Source organism: Papaver somniferum, chromosome 3, assembly GCF_003573695.1.
Source record: "Papaver somniferum cultivar HN1 chromosome 3, ASM357369v1, whole genome shotgun sequence".
Classification (NCBI taxonomy): domain Eukaryota; kingdom Viridiplantae; phylum Streptophyta; class Magnoliopsida; order Ranunculales; family Papaveraceae; genus Papaver; species Papaver somniferum.
The window spans coordinates 26711167-26736024 of record NC_039360.1 but is presented as its reverse complement, the minus strand read 5'-3'; the positions used below and the strand labels follow the sequence as shown (position 1 = coordinate 26736024).

Sequence of the window (24858 nt, the reverse complement as noted above, 5' to 3'; positions counted from 1 at the left end):
AGGTTCGGTTTTTTATCTATATTTGGTTGTTTGTGAACAATGGTTGACGAGGACGAAGATCCGAAAAATCCTTTTGGAGAATATTCAGATTCCACAAATAAAGATAAAGAAACAAAAGAAGAAATACTTCATTCACATAGATCACAACTCAAGGTAGAAAAGTTTTCATAAACCAATAACTTTGGTTTATGGAGAACGGACGTAATGGATGCTCTTGTTCATCTTGACCTAGAAGAAGCTCTAGAAGGTCAGCCAGTGGAGATGTCTGAAAAGCAGTGGAACAAGATGAATAAATTATGTCTTGCTTCGGTACGAGGGTGTTTAGCAAATACAGTAAGAGTTAATTATCAGCACGAGACTTCAGCTAAGGATCTCTGGGAAAAGCTAGAGAAGGAATACCTTGTGAAGAACGTGGCCAATAGGATACATCTTAAAAGGAATTTGTATCGCTCTAACATGAAGAGAGGTGCAACCCTAACCGAGCACCTAGATTCATATAATAAACTTCTTGCTGAGTTGGTTAACTACGATGAGATAATCGACGAAGAGGAACAAGCTTTGTGTCTGATAAACTCTCTTCCTGAAAAGTATGAACCCTGATTAAAGCATTAATGCACGAAAATGATAAGATAACATACGCTGAGGTCACTACAGCATTGCGTAGTGAGGATTTCAGGAAGATGGACCGTGAAGACCTTACAAGTTAAGCTAATAATGATGTGCTTCTTGCAAGAGGTCGTTCAACAGACAAGAGAAGGAAGACTGGTGGTTATGGTAAAGGTAGAGGACGTTCTAAGAGTAGAATGCGACTGCGGAAAGATGAGCGTGCTTGGTGCCATGACTTTGGTCATTGGGCTAAGGATTGTACCAAGCGTAAGGCGAGATAAGGAGATAACGGTAATACCAAGGTGAACATTTCTAAAGGTAATGAAGAATCAGATGATTCTTCTGATTTCTCGCTAACTGTGACACCTTCAGCTTGTCCTATTACAGATGGTACATGGGTATTAGATACTGGAGCAACATATCATATATGTCCATATCGGGACTGGTTCTCAAGTTTTGAAAAGCTTGATGGAGAAGTACGTATGGGAAACAATCATACCTGCAGGGTTATTGGGATTGGTAGTGTTCGTATCAAGATGCATGATGGTATGGTTAGAGAGCTGAAGGAGGTAAGATTTGTACCTTCCATAAAGAAGAATCTGATTTCACTCGGAACTTTAGAAGCTAAGGGCTATAAGATAGTCGTTGAAAATGGTATTCTAAAGGTAATATATGGATCTATGGTAATCATGAAGGGCACACGTCATCATAACTTTTATTATTTGATTGGGAGTATAACAACAATGGATGTGTCTATTTCTGAACAAATCGAGAGAGCAACTACCTAGAAGACAAATCTATGACACATGAGACTTTCACATCCAGGTGAGAAGTCGTTGCATAGGTTGATTCAACAAGACTTTTTGAAAGGTGCCATGGCCTGCAAGTTAGCATTTTGTGAACATTGTATTAAGGGAAAGAAAACAAGAAAAATCTTTGGCACAACTATCCACATACTAGTGGATCTCTTGACTATGTTCACTCAGATGTTTGGGGTCCTTCCAAGAATGCATCATTGGGAGGGAAACATTGGTTTGTGCCGTTCACTGATGACTATTCTAGGCACGTAAGGGTGTACACCATGAGGCATAAGGATGAAGTCCTAGAAGTCTTTGTGAGGTGGAAAAAGGCAACTGAGACTCAAACTGGAAGAAAGATCAAAGTACTACGTTCGGACAATGGTGGAGAGTACAAGAGTGATACGTTCTTGCAAGTATGTCAGGATGAGGGGATAAAGAGCCACTTAACAGTTAAGAAGACACCGCAACAGAGTGGGGTAGTTGAACGCATGAATCGTACTTTGCTGGATAAGGTACGATGTATGTTATCTAATACTGGAATAGGTAAGGCGTTTTGGGCTGAGGCAGTTACGTATGCGTGCTTCCTCATTAATAGGTTTCCATCAACTGCATTAGAAGGTAAAACTCCTATGGAGAAGTGGTTTGGTAAACCAGCTTATGATTATGACTCAACCCATATCTTTGGTTGTCCTGCGTGGTATCATGTTAGTGAAAACAAGCTTGATAGCCGTGCCGTAAAAGGAATATTTGTGGGTATGAAGAGTGGAGTAAAAGGGTTCAATATTTGGAATCCAGTTGAGAAGAAGATAGTCATGAGTAGATATGTCACATTTGATGAGATGTCTATGGTATAGTCTTGGAGTTCTCAGCAGTTGGAGGACAGAAGCACCAGTACTAGTGAGCCTTTGCAGCAGGTGGAGATTGATGCAACTCCACCAATTCCAGTTAAGTCTGTATCTGTTCAGAATACTTCTGAAGACATTGGGTCTGCAAGAGAGGTAACCACTGAAGTTCCAAATGATAGTGACACTGTTGAGGAAGAGGAACAAGAGTCAGTAGAAGATACAAAATCTACGGTCATGGAGACCATAGCAACCAGCAAACCGAGAAGATCAACCAGGAAGCCTGGTTGTATGAATGATTACATTTCTTATGCATTACCAGTTGTTGAATATGGTACTCCTACTTCCTATTTATAAGCTGTACGCAATGTAGAGTGTAAAGAATGGGAAGGTGCAATGCAAGACGAGATGGAGTCTCTTTACAAGAATGGCACATGGATTCTTATGAAGCTTCCGAACGGTAAGAAGGCCATAGGGTGCAAGTGGGTATATGCTAAGAAAGAAGGATATTCGGTGAATCAAGTACCCTACAAAGCAAGGTTAGTTTCAAAAGGTTATGCCCAAAGAGAGGGATTGACTACAATGAGGTGTTCTCTCTGGTGGTAAAACAATCATCAATCCGTATTTTGTTGGCCTTGGTAGTACAATATGATTTAGACCTAGTTCAGCTAGATGTTAAGACGGCGTTCTTACATGGTGATCTAGAAGAGGAGATCTATATGACTCAGCCGAGTGGGTTCAAGTTTGCTGGAAAAAAAGATTGTGTATGTAAACTGAAAGAGATCGTTGTACGGGCTGAAGCAGTCTCCAAGAAAATGTTACAAGCGATTTGATCAGTTTATGATTGGCCAGACATACACAAGAAGTCACTATGACTATTGTGTATACTTCAAGAAGCTACGTGATGGATCTTTCATATATTTTCTATTGTATGTCGATGATATGCTGATTGCATCAAATAACAAGAAAGACATCGATAATTTGAAGTGAAAGTTGTCATCTGAGTTTGAGATGAAAGATCTGGGAGAGGCTAAGAAGATTCTTGGTATGGAGATTCAACGTGACAGAGAGAAGGGTAAGGTTTGTTTGTCTCAGAAGGCATATTTGAAGAAAGTGTTACAGAAGTTTGATGTCTACGAAGGAACCAAATCTGTAAGTACTGCCCTTGCTACTCATTTTAAGTTGAATGCTCGTATGTCTCCCACTACTGAAGAAGAGCGAAAGTATATGGCCCAAGTCACATATGCTGAGGCTGTTGGTAGCTTGATGTATACGATGGTATGTACAAGGCCGGACATTTCACATGTAGTTAGTGTGGTCAGCCGTTATATGCATTGTCCTGGTAAGGGACATTGGCATGCTGTGAAATGGATTTTGAGGTATCTTTATGGTACATTTGATGTTGGGTTGGAGTTTATAATGGATAGAAGTAACAATCAGTTGTGTGTTGGGTGTGTGGATTCTGATTATGCTGGTGATTTGGACAAGAGACGTTCAACTATAGAGTATGTATTTACTGTAGCAGGGGCACTAGTGTAAAAGGAAAAGAACTACCTAAACTAGCCTGCAAGTGCACAGGGAAGTTGAAGCAAGAAAGAGTAAATAAGGGTTTGTCCACAGGGACTTGGAGGATTTGCTAAAGTTTTCTTTGGGGAATTTCTAAGGTTATCTGAGTTCAAAGGAAGATACTAAGGCTTTTGATTCCACTACTTGACCCTAGGCTAAGGAAATTATGATGCAATGTATGTCTTGTTCTTTCATGAAAGACTACAATGAAGAATAGAGTAACTAACCTAGCTAAATTACCCCTAGCATCAGCTGTCTTTCAACAGCACAACTGATCACAAGTATTTAGCTCAACTAGTTAACTGAGCTTAAGGCAGTCTCTCTAATGGATTAAATTCTTACAAACTGACTTAGCTGCACTCCTAGCATCAGCTGTCTTCTAACAGCACAGCTGATCACAAGTGAGATAACCCAAGTGGCAATTCATCAATCCTAAGGCAGTTAAATCATTCCAAGACAATACATGTACTCTTACTATCCTAGCATATGATCAAGAGCTTCCTCTAAGCCCTAGCAAATGAATTAGAACATGGACATGGTTGTAATCATGATATTAACAGATATAAACATGCTCCACATTATAACAGTACACAATTTCATTTTCAAACTCACTGGATATGTAACTGATATGTGAAGTAGAATTGAAACTTAAACATGTGTTCACTGGCTAGCCCAGAGATGATTACAACACACCCACACATCATATTTATACCCAATTTATAATTTTAGGGTTTATACCAAAAAAAATCCCCAATTTGAAAACAGTGAAATTAGGTTTTTCAAATTACCTAATTTGATGGGGTAATCAAGTGGACCCACTCCTTCTCTGCTTCTTCTGCTCCCTATTCTGCTCCATTTGACGCCCTAAATCGAAGTGTTGTATCAAACCCACACCTAGGTCAGTGAGATGAGTGTGGGTTAGGTATAACAGCTAGATTTAGGGAGATGGGATGTTGGGGGAAGTGTGGAGGTGATGTTTAGGGTGGTAGGGTGATGATGGTGTTCGTTGTGGTGATTGAGGCAGTGGAGTTGGCGGAGTTGGTGGTGAAGGTGATGGTGGTTCTCTGTGACGGGGTGGAGGAGAAGATGGGTTCGATGGAGAAAGGGGAAGGGTGCGTTTGGTTTGATGGGATATAGGGTTAGGTGTTATAGTGTGTGTCGGGATCAGCAAGGTTTGATGTATCGCAAAGCAAAACCGTGGGATGATAACTTCTGAAACGGATCTAACGGAGAAATTGAGACAGATCATGAGCGACCGTTGGATGCAAAAATACAACGAAACTGACGGCTCAAGATGGAGTTAGGTGCTGTAGTGTAAGGCGGAGATATCAAACTTCGATGCACAGCAAGGGAGCGACCGTCGGATGCTTCTGAGAACTGATCTTACGGCTGAAGACGCAAGCGGGTATGGATTTGGGTTTTAGGCTTTTGGGTATAGAATATGGGTTTGGCAAATGAGTTTGGGCTTGGAAAACCTTGAGCCCACTTCTTCTTTAAGAACAACTTTCTTCTTCAAGCCCATTTCTATCCTTTTTTTGGTCTTCCGCACATCACTCTTCGCGGTTTCCTTGCGTAATTCCTCCTGGCTTTTCACTACTTTTCTGCTCTTTTTGCTCCGCAACTCATCCAATCTTTATTTATTACCTAAAAATGCAAAATTAAGTAAGAAAAATATTTATTCTTGAAAACAATGAAAATACAGAATATGGGATAAAATGTAGAATTAATGCACAAAAGATGAGTTAAATGCCAAGAAAAATATATAGAAATATGCACTTTTTAGCACTCATCAGGCACCAGTAAGTTGGAGATAAATCTTGCAGTCTACTGTGGCGCTTTCAACTACGGAGGCGGAGTATATGGAAGTGACTGAGGCATTTAAGGAGGTTATATGGTTACAAGGTTTGTTAGATGACTTAGGAGTTGTGCAAGACCAACTGCCCGTGCATTGTGATAGTCTAAGTGCAATTTATTTGGCTAAGAATCAAGTGCATCATGCTAGAACCAAACATATAGACGTACGGTTTCATTTTTTGAGAGAAATTCTTGAATATGAAGACATTGCACTTGTGAAGATCGATACCAAAGACAATCCAGCTGATATGTTGACTAAAGTAGTATCTGGGATCAAATTTCGACATTGTTTGAAATTGATCCACATCCTTCCGATTTGGTGAAAGACCCTTTTGGGGTAAAGGTCCTTAGGAACCTGGTGGAGGTCTTCTATCAAGGCCATTTAAGAGAACTACGGTCGGGTTTGATTTGTATTGAGGATACGTAGGCAGCCAGTGATGGTTCAATCGACGTTGGAAGATGGAGGTGATTTTATCTATTGATTGTCCCATGCATGAATGCATGATCCGAGGTGGAGAATTGTTGGTAGGATGGTCAAGGACTAGATTAGGAAATCTAGTTGGTTAAGGAAACCAAGTACTTGTGTATTAAGTATAGAAGCTTAAGAGGTTTGTCTCTTAGAGCTAAGTTAGGAAACCCTATACTTGTAGGAAAGTTTTTTTCCTTGTTAAGAAATGTGTCCACTCCTATTGATGTGTATAAATATCCATAGAGAGAACTAGAGAAAACACACCAGAACTAATAAGAGTTCTCTTCTTCTCTGCTTGAGCTTTGTATATTCCAACCTATACGGTGATATATAAAATTGCTATTCCTTCCCGAGGATTCAACCTCGTTAAATACTTGTTCTTCTTGTGTGTGTGATTGTGTTCTTGGAAATATTGAGATACCTCGTAGTAGTGCAAACCTAAACGCTTCCGCAGGCTTTGGCGCAACAGAAACGAAAACAAGATCCTCATCATTATTATGGGTCTTGAGTCGAACATAATGCCTCCTTAGTGTTACCATGGGTCTCAGACGGCTTTAGTACTCTATAACGTCGAGTGTTATGCCTCTTTCCATATCGCCTCTTCATGCTTCGTCCGGCCGTAGAAAAATAGTCATATTTATCCTGCCATAAACTTACACCTCGCCTCCGCTTTACAATGTCATGAGTACGGACGCCCCTGCTGGTTGATAATCAAAGTTATCCATTCATAGATCTTACGATTGAACTATGACTCTCACCTTGCTCCTACGATTGGACAAACAACAACAACAAAAGGTCTTAGCCTCTCTATGGACATGACCATGCCTTTGCTCAGCAATCGACAAATGGTCATTTTAGGTCAACATTCGACTGATATCAGGTCGTAGCGCCCCTTGGGGATTGATCTTTCCTGAGTCTCTTCACAGAGCTGGTCCCACACTCCTCCACTCAATGGAGAACTTTCACAATTAGGTTACACTGGTGATCTTTCCCTAATTATTCGTTATGATTCAAGAGAAGCTATCCAAGCTAAAGCTGGGTCCATCAATACCTCCACTGTAGAAGAAGCAGAGATTCTGAGCTTGCTGGAAGCGGCTGTTTGGGCAAAGAGCATGGACCTAAATCGTTTTTGGGTTGAAGGTGATTACCAGAGATTAATTATATATGCTCAGAAAAAGTCAAGTAATATATTTTGGTGAAACCGGACAATAGTTTGTCTTGTGAAAATATTTGGGTTCGGGGAATTTTGTTTAAGGATAGAAGATGCAACTCATACATAAATAACAACGGCTGCAGAAGCCAGACTTCATTTCCTGGACTTTGTACTCGGATTTTCAGTTTTCAAATTCAGTTGTAAGTTTTAATTCAGTGAATGGGGTTAATCATTGGATAACTCTTTAACTTTCTTTTTTTCAATCTACGTAATTTCCAAAAAAAACATAAATAAAATGAAATCAATACATCTACCATTTAAAAAGATGTATTGATTTCTCCTGAACCGTTAGCTTGAATCGTAATGGGTTCAGGAGAAATTTAGAGAGTGGTTTTATGAATATATCCGCAATTTGATCTTTACTTGATATAAAACGAACATCAAGAAGTTTGGAAGAAACCTGATCACGAACAAAATGATAGTCGATTTCTATATGCTTTGTCCGTGCATGAAATATAGGATTAACTGTGAGGTAAGTTGCACCAAGATTATCACACCATAATATAGGAGGAGAACGTGTAGATATACGAAGCTCCGAAATGAGTGATTGAATCCACATAATTTCAGCAGTAGCAATAGCAATTCATCGATATTCAGCTTCAGTACTAGAACGAGATACTGTTTTCTGTTTACGATCACTCCAGGAGATAATATTTCCATATAAATAAACACAATATCCACTAGTAGAACGACGATCATCAAGAGAACCAGCCCAATCAGAATCAGTATATGCACTGAAAGATAATTGTAAAGACGGTGATGGTCGAAGAAGTATACCAAAGGTACTTGTACTCTTGGGATAACGAAGAATACACTTAAATAAACCCCAGTGAAACTCGGTAGGAGCATGCATAAATTGACAAACTTTATTAACAGCATATGCAAGGTCTAGACGAGTAAACGTTAAGTATTGCAATGATCCAACAATACTACGGTATTCATTAGAATCAGTTAATAAAGTGCTATGATCAGAAGAAATATCACCATAAGTACTCAGTGGAGTGGTAATTGGTTTAACTCCATCCATTTTTTCTCGAATAAGAAGATCATGAGCATAACGTTGTTGAGAAAGAAATAAACCCGAAGAAGTACGAGTCGCCTCAATGTCAAGAAAATAAGACAAGGAACCAAGATCTTTAATTGCAAACTCTTGTTGTAAACGAGTGAGAACAAAGGCAATACCTGTGGTACTGGAGCCAATAACGATAATGTCATCCACGTAGACCAACAAATAAATAGCAGCATAAGTTCCATTGTAAATAAAAAATGACGAGTCACACTTCGAAGTAATAAACCCAATTTGTAGTAAAAAGGTATTAAGTCTGTGGTACCACGCACGAGGAGCCTGTTTAAGTCCGTAGAGAGAACGATGTAATTTGCAAACATGTGTAGGGAAACGAGAATCCACATAACCCGGAGGCTGTTTCATGTACGCCTCTTCCTGAAGTTCTCCATGTAAAAAAGAATTTTGCACATCCAGTTGATGAAGCGGACAATTGGAAGATAAAGCCAATGTAAGAATAATTCGTATAGTACATGGTTTAATAACCGGACTAAACGTTTCAGAGTAATCAATTCCCTCTTGTTGATTGTAGCCTTTTGCAACCAAGCGAGATTTACGACGTGCAATTGTACCATCAGGATTTCGTTTGATACGAAATACCCATTTACATCCAATAACATTCATAGAAGGATCATATGGTACTAGCGACCATGTACCATTCCGAACCAATGCATTAATCTCGTCATCGGATGATACACGCCATTCTGGATCTTTATGAGCCTGTGAAATACAAATAGGTTCACAAAGTAAATCACATACCAGGTCGTATTTGGAGTTGGGTTTAAAAATGCCATCCTTAGCCCTAGTCACCATTGGATGTATCGGAATAGTGGGTTGTACAGAGGAAGCTTGAACACTGGAGTTTGCTGCCGTATGTGTGGATCTTGATACGTCAAAAGAAGACACATGAGCTGGTGTTGGAGACTGATCATTGGTTGAAAACAAATCCACATTGGAAGCAGGTGCTGGAAAAATATAATCTGAGTCAGTAGCAACGTTTTCAACTTGAACTGGTTGTGGTCTTGGTGACGTCAGTTGCTGATCAGAAGAAGCTTGCCTTGTTGGAGACCGAGGAGACAATGGCTGAGTGGAAGAAAACAACCTTGTTGGAGAACGAGAAGACAGTGGCTGATCAGAAGGAAGTTGCCTTGTTGGAGACCGAGGTAAGTGCAGCGGCTGGACAAGTGTAGGCTGACGAACCACAGATGAAGTTGTAGACTGTCTTGTTTGATCTGACAACACCGGATGGATAGTGGAACGAGTAGAAGAAACCAAAAGTAATGAAACAGATAAGGGAGAAGGTGAAGTTACCTGTAAAGTAGTCGATGCCGGTGAAGGTGATGTCGCGGGTGCAAAGCGAAAGGTAGTCTCATCAAAAACAACATGACGGCTGACGTATATTCGACCCGTAGGAATATGAAGCACCTTTGTGAGATGAACTATAGCCAATAAAAACAAAAGGAGAAGAAAGAGGCTCCATTTTGTGAGACCTATACAGACGTAAGTGAGGATAACACATACAACCGAATACACGAAGAGAAGTGTAATCCGGTGGGAGACCAAAAAGAGCTTCATATGGAGAGCAATTATTAACGGAAGTCAAAGGGACACGATTCATTAAATAACAAGCAGTGTAAAACGAATCATACCAATACGAAGACGACACAGAAGCCATATTTAGGATTTTAAGATCAGTTTCACGAATATGACGATGACGACGTTCAACCAAACCATTTTTCTCAGAAGTATGTGGGCATGAAAAACGATGAAAAATCCCAAGCTTTTGGAGATGCGGAGTAAGTTTGCGATACTCAGCAGCATTGTCGGACCGAAATATTTTTATCTATCGATTAAAAATATTTTCAACATGCTTTTGAAACAAAAAGAATATAGAAAAGACATCAAATTTCTGTGACATAGGAAACATCCAAGTAAAACGATTATACGCATCAATAAACATGACATAATATTTGTAACCTTCATTAGATAAAATATGAGAGGGTCCCCATACATCCGAGACAATTAAATCTAATGGATTCAAATAAATAGTTGCACTGGATTTAAACGGTAACTTATGACTCCTACGCTCATGACAGGATGAACAAAACCTAATAGTTTGGTTTGAAACTGGAAGAGAAAACTGTGAAATAACTTTGCGAACTGTGCGCATCATTGGATGTCCCATTCTAGCATGCCAGGCTTGTAAACTAGCACGTTCTCCTATGCAAGCTTTAGGAGATTGAGACGAATCATCGAGTTGATAAAGACCACCTTTCCTACTGCCGCAAATAAGAACCTTCCCGGTACATCGATCCTTCACAAGACAAAAATTTGGATGAAATTCAAATAAGACACTATTATCAGTTGTAAGACGAGAAACAAATAAGAGATTATGAGAGATTTGTGGTGCAAAGAGAACATTGTGAATCTGCAACTTATGATTGGGAGTTTTTAAAATAGAGGAACCAACATTATAAATTGGTATAGAAGAACCATTACCCATCTGTATTTGATCAGGACAGTATACTCAGTTGGAAATTGAATACGAGAAAGATCACTGGTGATGTGATTTGTAGCACCACTGTCAGGTGTCCATGAGGGTGATGGTAGTAAACTAGGTCCGTAAGCAGCATAAGCCCGTGATGCAGACGATGGTGGTTGACGCTTGGGTGGGCGGAAGCTTCTGTCAAAGCGGTTCCAACAATCCTGGGCCTCATGATTTTTACGCCCACAAAGCTGAACGAGAAGGCCCACGTTGAGGTTGTGGTCTGTTATTACCAGAGAAGCGAGACGGAGCAAACATGGAAGTAGATGGTGTTGAAGAGACAGCCGGTGGAGAAAAACGTGATGGAGGCTGTCGAGACGGTGCATCCAGATTAGCAACAGGTTGAGTATTCAACGATTTTGTCTGTTGTTCAATCCGCAACTCAAACATAAGTAGAAACGTGAGAAAATCTTCGACTGTAAGAGAGATCATAGTTGCAAAGAGCGATGTAACAATAACATCATAAGAACTGTCTAAACCAGCAAGAAGACAGTGACGAAACTCTTTATCTGTAATTGTAGTGTTGGCAGCAGCAAGACTATCGACTAAATCTCGATCATGATCAATATATGCTCGCATGGTTTGAGACCCTTTCTTAAGCGCACGTATCTCACAGTGCAGATAATGAACTTGAGCATCGGATTTTGAGGCATATTGAGCTTCAAGAGAGTCCCAGATTTCTTTGGAAGTTGTAAGACGATGAACGTGACGAAAGACAGCAAGTGAAAGAGACGAGAACAACCAACTTACCAGGATTTTATCCTGTTTTGTCCATGAAGCAAATGCCGGATTGGGAGTTTTATCAGTAAGAGCAGGCGCTCGGCGGGGTATTGTACCAGTGATATAACCATCGATATCATAACCCTGAAGATACGGCAAAAACTGAGCACGCCACAGAGAATAATTCATTTCATCTAGCTTAACGGTGATAATATGATGAGGTTGAGAGAATTGGACAGAGGACATGGTTGAAAGTTGAGAAGGAGAAGTTGATTGAATAAACGCAGAGATTGTAGAACCTTCAGGAGACATGGTTTTGGGTAAAGAAAGGGTAATCGAAGAATAAGGGTAAAAGGATCTAAACCTAGCTGATACCAAGCTAGAACTTAGGGTTTTGGTTAACTTAAGAAAAAGTAGACAGATATAAGTTAACAGAAGAAGACTTCTTTTGATTATACTCGTATACAAGCTTTTCATAAGAATTACAAAGTATATATATATGAACTTCTTTGAACTACAACGTAAGAGTATTTCCTAACTAAAACTGATTTCTTGAAATACAAATTGCGTGACCAACAGGGTATCGTGTGTCAAGTTACACACGTACCAGATGATGAGTTAACAGACCGAAATACACCGGTGCCTTCTTCCCTACTCCTATAAATGATGACAACTGTTACGGGTAGTTCTGATCAGAAACCTCAAAAGCTACTGTTAATGACTCTACCGTTTGTCTGATAGATCTAGCTAGCTAGGATTGGTGTTACGGTTAATTATGGGTGTATTTCACAGCGTTGATGTCTATGCAGCTGGAGAATAGTCATAACTATTATCATCATCATCATCACTATCATTTTCCATAAACGCCGCAGGTGCGTAATCAAAAGCATTATCATCATCACCGCTATCTGCACCAGCCATTGGCACTATTGATGCAGCTGGTGCATGATCGTTATCGTTATCATCATCTCCATCTACATTCTTTCTTAACTTCATCATCAACAACATTGATATAGCTGCCATAGTTAGAGTCAATAAATGAGATAAAACAAGGGTTACTTCAATCTTGATAAGGGTAAGAGGAGAGAAGATAAGACTGATGATAAGTGTTTGAGTTTGTTTATTTGGTTGAGTAATGATTTGTGAACGAGGATAGTGCAGCAAGGTATATATACCATAAGTATGGTGTTTTGGCATGACACGTAGATTCCAAGTAAGAATGCTAAACGACACATAGACAAACACATTCATTCACGTTTTGATTACTAGCAATACCAAGCAATACTTTTCTACCTTTTGGCAAGAAAGTAAGGGTGTGATCTTTTGGGAGAAGGAGAAGGAGAAGGAGAAGAGACAGAGGAGAAAGCATATATCTGATGTGAGTGGATGCCTTTGAAGAGCTAGCTAGCAGCCTAGCATCTTCATGGTTCTTGTTTGTTGTGTTAAATTTTTGATTTTGTTAGTGCACAGTGTTGACATAAACACACTGTGTATGGGAGTCTGGGACCTTCTTGATTTTGTGCCTCAATAAAGATTTTTGTTATTGGAAGAAACAAAGAAGAATAAAGAACAGGCCTTTTGGTTACTCCATGCAACTATATATGGCTCCTCCTTTTCCAGATATATTGGCTCTTGACTAGTCAGTAGTCAAATATTCGATTGGGATCGGTTGGATGCATGATTATACAAGTTGGGTTTAAAAGCCTATCATTTATGCACCTTATCATATATGAATAATTAATAATTAGATCGAAATCCAAAAGATTACTAAGGCACATTCTAGGATTATGCATCCATCATGATGGAGTCACAGGTTTTGCATATTTCTTGTATCTGCTGTCCTACGTATATGCGTACCAGTTACATGTATAGTACCAAAATCTGAAACTAACTACTTACAGCCGTTTAATTTCAACGTCAACCACCGGTAGTACCACTACAGCCGGAGGTTATGCATGGCACTGTCAAATAAGTAGAATGACATCCAATTGTTTTTTATTTGTTTTATTGATTTTCCGTATAACCTCATTGTGCATTTTAATCAAGGAAAACACCTAATGTTTTAGGAGCCATATCCCGGAGGCAAAATAGCATTTTAGTTGTGATTATTACCGCTTCTTAATGAAAGTGGCCGCAGTCGCATGAAGGAATTTAAAACAAATTAACTTGAATTTATTCAGAACTCGTACACCATTCCCAGTCTTTTTTAATTAGTCATACAGACTAATCATTTGTAGTGTATGCTAAACAATTGATAAAGCAATCAATAAATAAATGGAGAATTATCTTTCATTATCATTGAATTAATTATTTCACAAAAGCTCCGTTCTTAATAGTTAATCTGCATGGGAATTTTACAGTTTAGACGAAATCTATATATCGACTAAAGCTTTTACGTATAGCGGAAAGGAAAAGGAAAAAAATCCTTACAAGATTAAGTACATGAAATACTAAATTGATACAAGACGTATATTTGGAGTTCGCATATATTTCAAGATATTGTTAACATCTTGGATATATCTTAATTTAAGTATTTTATTTATTAGAATTTATTTGATTTATATTGCATTAATCAAAATAATATATTATGTTAGGATTTTTAGGAATGTTCTAGATTCCTAGGATTTATGTTGAGGCTATAAATAGCCTAATTCATCATCTTTGTAAAACTGTTTGGATTAGCTCATTTAATGAAAACTATTATTTGGTTTATAACATGTTATGTCTCTTTGAGAATTTGATCATTGTTGATCGCTACTTTGCTCTTGGATTGGAATTGATTATCGTTATTGAGTCCTGTTTAGTGGAATGAATTTTCCGCATGTCTGTTTATTCTAAATCGTTTCGGCTATGCTATATCATAAATGAAAAGACTAAATTACTATTATAAATTAATACAGTGCCTTCTATCAGTAGCATGTAAATGACTGCAACAGTTTAAGGTTAATTCTCAGGGAACCAACTACCAAGCAGCTAGCTAGATTGATCAGTTCATTAAATCAATGAATAATTCGTGCATCTCATTGCATTGATGTTTATGCAGCTGGAGTATAGTCATAACCACTATCATCATCATCACTATCATCATTTTCCATAGACGCCGCAGGTGCATAATCATAATCATTATCATCATCACCACCATCGGAATCAACTAATGGTACTATTAATGCAGCTGGTGCATAATCATAATCGTTATCGCTATCATCATCGCCATCTGCGTTCCTTTTAACTTCATCATCAACATTGACATGGCTGCCATAGATGCGAAGTAAAACAGCGGTTTAGCTTCAATCCAAGAAAGCAAAGATAGTGTGTGGACTGTTTTGATTGAGTTGTGGATGATTTTGAGTAACATATAGATAATGGTACTGCAGTTATATAGTACACTCTTATGGGTGGTATGTACTGTATATGTACTACAGTGTATGAATGTTAGCACAAGCTTACCATATGAGGTGTGTGTCGTTTTGTTTGAAGGATGTGTTGTGCACAATGGAAACCATGATTTGTCATGAAACGAGTACATGTAGACAGCTGATTTGGCAAATAAGCTAAAAAACCTGGACAAGGGTCACGATTTGGCATTTGGGGGACACAGTATTAACAAAATCTATAAAGAGTCATGTAGATCTTTTGAGAGTGGAATAAAGCATAACGATGATTTGAATGGATGCCTTTAGAAAGCATTTTCATGGTTCTTGTTAGTTGTTGGTGAGTTTCAATTTGTTTAGATTAGACACACTTTCGACATGGGTGGGGACTTGATGATATCTGTATCGACATTTGTGATAGCGCTAGCTCTTTCTTCTAGATATGGTACTAGTAGAATTCTGCTAATAGATTTCGACCCTTAGAATTGAGTTTGGGGTTCCTCGCTGTGATTACATCCGGGTTCAGATGTGAGGGGTCAAGCAGCAGCCACGGACTTGTTCCAAATGCCTTTTGGACCGGCATGGCATGAACCAGCTGGCTAGTCAAAGGTCAATATTTTGAAAATATCTTGTGGAAAATGGTAGAATGGAAGTTACTTGGCAAGATAATTGCAAGTGACATAAAGTGGCAATACAACCCAAATCATCTCACTAACATGTTTTTACTTTCAAAATATTTTCTTTTGAAGTTCTCCCTGCATGAAAAGAGGTTGTTTGCATACGCATAAAAAGTTACTTTTCGAAGGATAAAGTTAGTTATATTTTTTTTCCTTCTCTTGGAAATGATTTATAGAGACGAAAGAATTTTTTTTTTGTGAAGCAAAAAACTTTACTTAATGATAACAAATAATTTCTATTTCTAGTTGGCAAACATAATCCAAATATTTTATGAGGTGAGATAGCAATGATATGTTTATATAGATATTTATTTAAACTCTTGAACCCCAATAAGTTCAACAACCCTAGACCTAAAAATATTTAGGAAATTAATATCATCACTAATTTGGTCCAAGAATCATGAATCATCCGACTTATAAATGGTAAATTTTATTATGAAATTAATATCACTAATTCAGTCCAAGAATCGCCATATTTAAACTCTTGAGCCCCAATAAGTTGAACGACTCTGGACCTAAAAATATTTTAAGAAACTAATGTCACTAATTCGGTCCAAGAATCACCGGGCTTGTAACTGCAGATTTCAGATGTTAGGATATTAATATCGCTAATTTGGTCCGCGAATCATCAGCTTTGAGTCAACATATGGACATACAACATTAAAATCTGGTCACGCGGATTAAAGTTGCAGCTAAATGACATGACTCATCACAAACAAATTGCACTTTCTGTTACCATAATTGAAGTCCATGGACCTAATTCTTCTCGAAAACCGGCTTACAAGGTCGGGGTTGTCCAATACTTATAATATGCGCATCTAAACAACTTTTACGTGTGTTATGGCCCGATCTAAGGGTGTTTGGGTATAAGAAGCTAAGTTAAAAAGTTCAAAGTTAATCCGGAAATCAGATCTCAATCTCACGTATAAAAACTAAAAAAGCTTGATTTTAATCACTACTGCTTCTAGAAATGAGAACTGTTTCTGGTTCCCAAATCATTTCTGCTTCAAGAATGAAAACTAGTTCCCAAATAAACTGTTTGATAAATAGTTTTTTTTAATAGGAAAGAAGATACAATACATTAAGAACTTAAACCAATTTTTATAGATAATGGGATTATTTCATGAGATCTCCAAATTCGTGAGTGGAGACTCGATCCGTTGATCTCCTACTTGAGAGTCAGGTTCCTTGCCAACTGGGCTAAGCCCTGATGGTTGTTTGATAAATAGTTTAATTAGCCCAATTTGCCTTTCATATGTTTGTCACTTTTAGCCCAATCATTTCTGCTTGTCCTCATCAACTTCTTAATACCAGTTTTATATATTAATGAAAGAGCTTCAAATTATGTCAATCGCGTTTTTAATTCATATTTAGAATAACCTTCCCGCCTTTGACCGCAACAAATAACAAAATAATATGGATCTTTCATTAAGATTCGTCCATTGTCGTGATAGAAATAGTTTTTAATGAACCGTCATATGCTGAATTAAATATTTGAGTCCTTTATAAAACGCAGGTCATATATGGTATATTAAATATGTAATTATTAACTAATATCCAATGGCAAAAGCAACGTACAAAAACCATTAACAACCCTGTTATAGGAGTACATATAAAAAACCGTAGATTAATATTGCGACAAGGAGAAAAAACGAGGTCATATGAAAGGCCGCCGTGCAGTCAATCTTGCACAAGCTCCTCAGGATCATCAGCTAGATATTAATTAATTATAATCATGCAGCTGGAGCATAATCGTAACCACCATCGTCACCATCATCGCTATCATCACCCTCGTCCATTGATACAACGGCAGTAACACTGCCCTCCATGGATGCCGCTGGGGCATAATCATACCCACTGTCATTATCGTCATTGTCACCGTGTCTCTTGCTCTTGTTGTCGTACCATCTCGTAAGTAAGATAGCGCCTGACATTGTTTTGATGAGAGGAAATCTGAAGGAACACTTAATATATAGAGATATTATAATTCTTGGAAGTGTAATGTGCAGATGAGATTTAGAGAATGTTCAGGTTTGTGTGTGTATTTATAGACCGAAGATTTAAGGAGACAAGATTTGAAGGTGACATTATACCTCGATTTGAATATCGTGACATTATGTGATTATTTTACTTTTTTGTTTGCGTCTTAGTGTGTAGGACTGCTCAATCACTTTGCGGGAGAGTGTTGAGGAATGTGTTTGAGATTTGAAAGTGTGTGTCGAACACAAGGTGGCTGAATATGTGGTACAAAAAGATAACGGGACGTGGAACGAAAGTAGGTTTAGGCTAGCTTATGACACAATATTACACATGATGTTCTGTGGAAGGGTAAAAGCATTTAGGATGATGCGTTTTTACACGTGATGATAATGTGAAGAGGGTAAAAGCATTTGATTTGTTGGTTGTCTTTGAATAAATACTTTTTTTATCCATGTCGTCCTACTGATTGAAAGAAAAGCATCACTAGATCGTTACTCGTCCAATTAGTGTTGTGAGTTATCGGAAATGATCAACCAACCAACCTAGAATGATTCCGAGATTTCTCTGGTAGATCTGTGAATCATATTCTTGACTGCAAAACTAAAACTTGTTAGCATATTAACTTTAAATCACATTCCAAAATCCTTTTATGAAAACTACTTAGGTTTCTTTTGATGGGAGTGGGATTCAAGAATTCTAAGTAACGTAATTATATACTATATAGTTCCGGTAGAAAATACTCTGCCGTGGTTAAAAGCTGTATCAGCTCAAATTCCAGAGTTTTTGGCCCACCAAACAAATTCTAGAGTTTTTCTCCATTTCTTCTTCCTTCATTATGTATTGATTTCTAAATTTGATTGTTGATTTTTTTTCTAATTATTTTTGTTAGGTTTAGAAAACAATTATCAATTAGTAAATCCTAACTCCAAACCCTTTCTTTTCTTCATGTTTCTTCCCAATTCTCAACTCCGGTTTCAATGCCGCTTTTGGTTTACCCTGTTCTCATCCTCTCTGGGATTTCTTTTTAATGAAGGTTCTGATTTTCTTTTTCCTCTCAGGTGATAACGACTAAAATCCAAGATTGGATTCCCTCGCGATTACATCTCTTCATAGTGCAAATATAATTGCAGGTGATTAGAGTTTCTTCTTTATTCATCTCATACGTCTTCTTATAATCCTAAGAATTTTTACCTGCAAATTGAACGAGTTGAATAGTTAGAGTTCTTGCAAGGGGATTCGAAACAGGTATGTGTGAATAAATTTAGGATTTAAAATGTAGGTGTATTTGGATTTTATTGATTTGTTAAACAAATAATCTGTTCACTTTGTTTGGTTTTTAATTGTGATTTCTATTTGCTATCTTCTGTTGAATCTGTTCATATTCAATTTAATTTAATTCAATTCTAATTACGAATTTTGAAATTTTGTTTGGTATCCACGTCGACAGGCCAATAATGTCCCGATTCTTCTGTGTATGAGAGTTGCCAAAAAGATTCTTACACTGCTTTCATTTATAGTCTTAGAAAACAAGGTATACTTAATGTAAATACCCAATTAACATGATCAGGGTCTTTAGTTGGGGTTATTTATGAGATTTGAAACTCAATGGTAGACAGAACAATGAATCCAATTGAGGTTCATTGAGGTTCTCCAGACTCCAGTTATCTTCTTTTATGCTACTAATTGATTTCTGCATCTCCTTTCACTCATGGTTATAATCATATAAGTTTAAGATACATTAATTTATATTAGATGATCACATAACTTTTTGATCTTCGTGAGTTGTGTGTGCTAACAAATCCTGCAATGTCCACTGCGTTACAATTGAAAAGCTTCGCCCTGTCATGGACCTGAAACATAATATCATGAACAATTTTTGTCATTGCACATGTGGTATATGGTATGAAAGCATACTCTCTTTCGGATTGTCTTTTATTTCTATTGCATAAAGATATAATCAGTTTGACGCTTCTTTAAAACCATACACAATTTGAGTTCTTTCAGCTGGACATATAAAACAATGCATTAAAGAATTAATTTATGAAAAAATGGGAATTTATGAGCATAGAAAATGATTTAAGTGGCACCTGTTCTTGGTTTTCAGGGGCAAATACGAGCAAGCAATCTTCCCTTCCAATAGCGTTTGGAGTCAGTAAAAGGTACATTCTTTTACTTCCTCAATCTGAAACTAATATCTAACCCCTAATCCTAGATTTACTTCAAACAGATTTGATATTCCTACTATAGAAACTGAAAGTTAGGGTTCGACGTGATGTCGTGAGATGAATCGGGGTTTTGCTGCAAGAATCAAAAGCTGTGAGTTGAAAGTTAGGTTTTGAGATTGAAAGAAAATTAGGGTTCTAGGTGATGTCGAGAGATGATCGGGGTTTTTTCTGCAAGATTCAAAAGCTGTGAGTTGAGAGTTAGGGCTTCAGGTGATGTTCTGAGATGAATCAGGGTTTACCTTCAAGAGTCGAGATTGATTAGGATACAAAGTATGAGAATATTCAGAAATTTACAGATCTATTATATTTGTATTAGATAAATTTAGGAGATGTATTTGGATGTTTCTGTGAATCAAGGTTTGGGCTTGATTTTTTTCTTTTTTTCTTTCATGACTACAATTGTTTGAATTTACAAATTTTAATTCGATAAAGTTCAAGCAAGAAGAGACCAAAAATTTAAAGATACAAGGTATTATTTATTTTTTAAGGAGGTAACCTAAGTGTTTGGGTAGTATCAAAGGGGGTTTTAAACAAAAAATAAGTTGTATTGCATCCTCCCTGTATAGTGAAGCTTAAAGCTTTCACATGAAATCAAGTGGGTATTTATAGACTCTAAATTTGATATCTTTGATATGGGTGATGTTGTGATTTACCTTCTTTTGGAGTTCAGTTGATGGATTGTTAAGATTAAGCGAGAAAAAGAGTACAAACAGTTGACACAACTTGTCCAAGGGTATCTAAGCTTATTTGCTAAAAGCAGTCTGAATGGTTATTTAATATGACTTGTTTATTTTTTATTTGATAGTGTTTTTCCAAGTTTTGAAACTATTCTAGGTATGGAACACTATGGGAAAACTGGACTTTCTTTTTTCATGTATGAAATAGTTATTGTTAGAATCTAATAGTTGTTTCAGACATCCCATGCAATTAATTCAATAGAAATTGACAAATCATTGTGTTTAGATAGTAGCCTGATATACTTGTCACTCCTTGATGTTCACTATGTGTTTCATCTTCTGTTCATTTGTAAGCAACTTTAAATTTATTCACTGCTACTACTTTTATGGAATCCATGACAGAGCTTTCGTGCATAGGAAGAGTATGAAGTGGGCTACAGGGGAATTGGGATATAATTGCATTCATGGTAGATGGTTTTGGATTCTCTAGTTAATATGTTTTGTCTCTTGATATTGTAACAGCATGGTGAGTTGGTTGTGAAAAAACTATCTAGTGGAGGGTCTTGTCATTGCAATTGTAACTTCAAGTACTTCAACCCCAGATATGGTAAACTAACTCCTATCTTCATGGTAAACTTATCCTATTTTTAAAAATACCTTCACTGTAAGTTAGCAAACTGCGATAAGGTTATGATTTTCGTTTTTTTATTCCCGAGCTGGCATAAAAAATGGTTGATGTTATGCACCTGAGTTACCTCGTCCTACCATATGATGTTTCACTGAATTTCTATGGTTTATGTTCTCATGCAGGTTCACTTGCACAAGTATATCTTTAGTATAAGTCTTGGGTATTCAGTCTCCCATGTTGGGTATCTTTATATTTGTAGGTTCACTTGGTGACCTTCAAAGAACACATGATCGTTGATTTCTTGTTGCAGGATATTTTGCAGACACTAATGAATCATTCTCTTTACCTTTATGTAAATATTTTCCAGAAGTTTTTTCGGCTCAACGATCCGACAAGGTTTGCTTATTCTTCCTTTAGAAAAATGAATTAATGTATCAGTTGTGTCGGCAATCATGTAATGTCAAATATTTTGTTGTCCATACATTTTTATAGTCTTTTAATTTGAGGAACTGATCAATCTAATCTTCAACCTAAACATGGTTCTAATGAAGCTCTCAATTGCTTTACTGATGAGAGATGGTCAATAATGGGAAATGATGGGATAAATGATGTCACCAACCTTGTCAACTCATCTTCCGAAAAAATTATGGGGGCTAATACCTCTTTCATCAACGGGTTTTCAGTTGTGAGTAATGTAGTACTACGTGCTAAGACATCCATGCCTTTTCTGGTTAGGATACTGTCCCTAGTGGTTTTATTTTCCTTTTAATTGTTAGTATTTCATTTCTACTATGTTAGAGGGGTCCTTTAAACTTTTTGATTTCATTTTGGTTTGCAGAATGTACCTGTTGCTGTGCTTCTCATATTTCTTCGAGAGAATAGGAAGATAATAGCATTGATGCTTACCCACCTTTTGGGGTCAAAGATGCTCTTTAAGCTTAGGGGCTCGGTTTAGCGGTCTAAATTTGCATCTTTTACATTATTTTGATTTGATTGTCTACATATGCTAAATTCAGTCATTGCTATGAAGTTTGTAATTTCTGTGTTATGTGTGTTTTAATTGTGCAGGATGACTTTATGTTGTGTAAGAATTTGGGTGAAAGTGCTTTTGGAGTAATTTATAGAGAAACCTGAGCTCAAGGTAATTATCACACTCTAATTGCCTTGGATTAACTTATGTTTGATTATTTTTTTCAATATGTCAATTGGGTTTTGGAATGCTATTATCAGATGGTATTTATCTTGGGTCGATAGTTTTTAGGAAATTCTAAAGTAACAGGAGGTTACTTTGATAGACAATTTTGTATTGTGATTGACAGTTTAGGAATCTGAAGTAAGATATTGAAGTAGCTCAGAAACTTCACTTTATCCAATTTTTTAGATTTGTCATTAGAGTAACAATATAGCAATTGCATAAACACAATCAGTTTGAGGTTGTACTGGATATAATCACGAAAGGAAATGTAATTATTAGGAAATCAATAGACTTCTGAACAGTTTAATATTTGTCTTTTAGTATGAGAGTACTCATCAGCTATAATTTTGAAAAAGGTTTGAGTTACAGAAGTTCACTTATAACACAAAGGATAAAAGTCAGTGTCTTTAACTGAAGTGATTACAGTATTATAACCTTGAACAAGACATGAATAAAGAATACTAACAATTGAATTTGATTTCTTTGTAAGTGTTGTTCCCGGACTTGAACATGATGAACTGAATTGCATGCTAGAGAGGGATAATTTGTAGTATACTGATGTGTATGTATGATGGCGATAGAGGAACTGCTTCTAAGCACTCATATGATTGCTGATGAGGTATGTCTACATTTGACGGTCAATTTTTATTTGGGAATTGGAGTTTTGGACTCTTATTTATTGATTAGTTCCCTATCTGACACATCTGATCTAATCAGGTTTTCATGTTTTTCCAAAATTCTTAAATTTTCTATATTGGTTACATGCTTACCAGTGTCAGAAGAGTATATATTTTTTTGTCAACTTGCTCATATGATTAATTTTTCATTTAACTCTTAGTGCAGGACATTGCTTCAATGATGCAAACGTGTAATTGTAATCTCGAAAGCTAATCTGATGCATGGTTGATATCAACCTCTTTTAAGTGTAAGAGCTTTAGAATTTTCTTAATTTCTGAATTCAAAGAGTCTAAGCATACAAGTTAAACATAATAAAATAGACAACTTTGATGAAGCGGTTAAACTTCCTCTAACCTTGAACTCACTCAGTCACTCTAAATTATATGAAAAGAGTTATGATAAATATGATGTATAAAAGATGATTTTGACTGAACAATCTTAGGTGCTCATATTTCTTCTTAGAATTAATCCGAGCATTTTTGGTTGGGTTAGTAAGAGATGATCTGAGTATACACTACAGAAACCAGAATAGTCGAAAGAAAATCAGCGGACATTGGAGATAAATGCATTACCAACCACTTTCATTATATTGCTGACCAATTCGAGTCATGTTTTCTTTTAGTTTCGTTTATTCTTGCAAACATCTGATGAAGAACTGTAGAATTTCATGTTACGGATGGGATTTTATGGGTCAAGTACTCAACTTTATACTTTTATTGTGTTCATTAATTGTTATTTTATTTGTTAAGCATTGTTTTTTTCTTTTTTAATACTCCTAATTTCTATGTGTTCCTCCAGGCTATCTTGCCATACTGTCGAGCACTAGAGAAGTTCGCTCCTCATATCCAATAGGCATGTGTTGACAGTGTTACAGGGTTGTTCTCCAGTTACTTAATGTGATGGTGTGACTGCTCTTGCAGGTTAGCATGGAGAGCAAAGGGAAGGGCGTATCAATTTATGGTGTTCCTCTTTCTTCCAAGGCAGGCGAAATTTATTTTGGTGAGCTAGATACGAACGGAAGCACAGCTTTTACCAGCTAATTCACTAGGTAAATTAGGATGTTCGTATCCATAGTTCTCTAAATGTTACTTCTAAATTCTCATGCTTGCTTTAGTTTATTCCCAAAGCCATAGTAGAGTTATATCATAGATCAAGTTTTTTTAAAACTTTCAGGGCCGCGTGATTTCTTGTGATTTTATTAGTATTGTTAAGAGTCAGCAACCTGTGTACCTGATAGATACTACCCTAACAACAGTTTCCTTAATTTGCTTTCAGTTGCATCTCTGTTTTAGCAACTTTCGTGCTAGATCTTTGTCATATGTAAAGTGATGAAAAACGTAAAATGGTTGTGCAAGTGACAAGCTAATTCAAAAAACTGTTAAGTGTTGGCTATGTTCTCTTGTTTTGTTACTCATAGAATTTTAAGGTGCAAGTTCTCACTTGTTATGTACCAATTTTAATGTGTACGTTCTCACTCTAAAAGAACTGTAATTAATGATTGTATGTTGCTAGTTTTTCAGAATGCAGGTAGCTTGATTTTGATTTTGAAACTGGAGAAACTTGATTTTTTTACAGGGGAACTGGTGGTTTTGACCAGGTCAAAATCTAGTTTTTGACCGGTCAAAACCACTATTTTTTCGATGTTGCAAAAATATTGCAATTGCAGCAAGCTGTTGCGAAGTTCCAGTTTCGCAACTGCTGCAAACTGTTGCGACCGTTTAATTTCGCAATAGTTTAAAACAGTTGCGA

General features: G+C 37.0%; 2 long non-coding RNA genes across 2 annotated transcripts; both read left to right on the top strand.

Annotated features, from left to right (window-relative positions):
• The first annotated feature begins 21584 nt into the window (after positions 1-21584).
• On the top strand, positions 21585-22193 carry LOC113361062. Its single transcript, XR_003364927.1, has 3 exons — positions 21585-21632; positions 21788-21966; positions 22075-22193. It is a non-coding gene; the product is annotated as an uncharacterized LOC113361062 (long non-coding RNA).
• A 725-nt stretch (positions 22194-22918) lies between these two features.
• LOC113361061 lies at positions 22919-24264 on the top strand. Its single transcript, XR_003364926.1, has 3 exons — positions 22919-23050; positions 23275-23356; positions 24030-24264. It is a non-coding gene; the product is annotated as an uncharacterized LOC113361061 (long non-coding RNA).
• The last annotated feature ends 594 nt before the right edge of the window (positions 24265-24858 follow it).